The sequence below is a fragment of the Solanum dulcamara genome, chromosome 2 (assembly GCF_947179165.1).
Source record: "Solanum dulcamara chromosome 2, daSolDulc1.2, whole genome shotgun sequence".
NCBI lineage: Eukaryota > Viridiplantae > Streptophyta > Magnoliopsida > Solanales > Solanaceae > Solanum > Solanum dulcamara.
Genome location: NC_077238.1, coordinates 29,054,119 through 29,055,263, shown reverse-complemented (window position 1 = coordinate 29,055,263; position 1,145 = coordinate 29,054,119). Strand labels below are relative to the sequence as shown.

At 39.6% G+C, this 1,145-nt stretch overlaps 1 pseudogene; it reads right to left on the bottom strand.

Moving 5' to 3' along the window:
• Positions 1-709: 709 nt before the first annotated feature.
• LOC129881232 (5S ribosomal RNA) lies at positions 710-829 on the bottom strand (annotated as a pseudogene).
• Between the last annotated feature and the right edge of the window lie 316 nt (positions 830-1,145).

Genomic DNA, 1,145 nt, shown 5'->3' with positions numbered 1-1,145 from the left:
ATAGTCTAATTATAAATTATAAAGATAGACGGAGACATGATACAGTACCAAGTAGATTGGAGGAAGAGATTGGGCGAAATTGAGACTGGACAAAGAGACCTAGAGCAAGGTACAAGCAGATGAAAGTACGAGTACCCTCTAAAGGGGGCAAGTTAATGAGAAAATGTCAAAGGTAGGAGGAGGCAATTGATATAGAAATATATGTGAGATAGATGTCTAAACTTCGATAAGATATCTTGCTGAACCAAGTTGGAAAGGTCCGAAAGCAACCAATAATTGGATGGAAGCCAGAATGCTACATAAGGTAGTATTAAGAAGTTTGTGATGAGAAACAACATAACACTAGAAGGCGGCTGCGTATAAAATCAAAAGAGTGTAGCCATGAAAGGATATCAACCAACTTAAGAGACATTACGAAGGATAATGATAGCATGCTAGACCAAAAGACAATAACATTGGTTATAGAGTTAGTCGCAAATGATGTTGCGATAGATAAATAACCAAAGAAAAAGGAATAGAAAGTCTCCTGTGGTAGGAAATGAGGAGAACACAAAGTGAGTAGAGGATAGTGGAGATAAAGGTCTACGCTGATACTGAATGCAAGATAACAGACGAAAGGACAAGGCAAAACATAAAGACTCGCGAAACAACGCTCAGGTAAATCTAGAGCTAAGTTGAGTTCCCCACATATTATGGCAAGGATTACAATGAAACGCAACATGAAGACTTCCTAGGGAGGTCACCCATCCCAGTATTACTCTCACCCCAGCACGCTTAACCTCAAAATTCTGATGGAACTTAATACGTTAGTGCTGGTATGATCACGCGAGATGGAAGAATCGGAACTAGCGGCAGAGGAATGACATGAGATTATGTTCCTAGAATACTATACGTTACATTGAGGGTATTGTAAAAAGGATTTAAGCAAGACAGGAAGGATTAGCTAACTGCTAACTGACGACATACTCAAATGCCACAGCTCTTCAACATAGAACAAGTTAATGAGAGGAAAATCACAGAATGACTATATAGGCCAGTAGGCGAGGGAATTTCGACAATACTTGGCAGCCAACTCTGAGGGAGAAAAAGCAAAACCCAAAAGGTAAGGGTACCAGCTGATGTAATTTATGATTGACAGGAAGTAA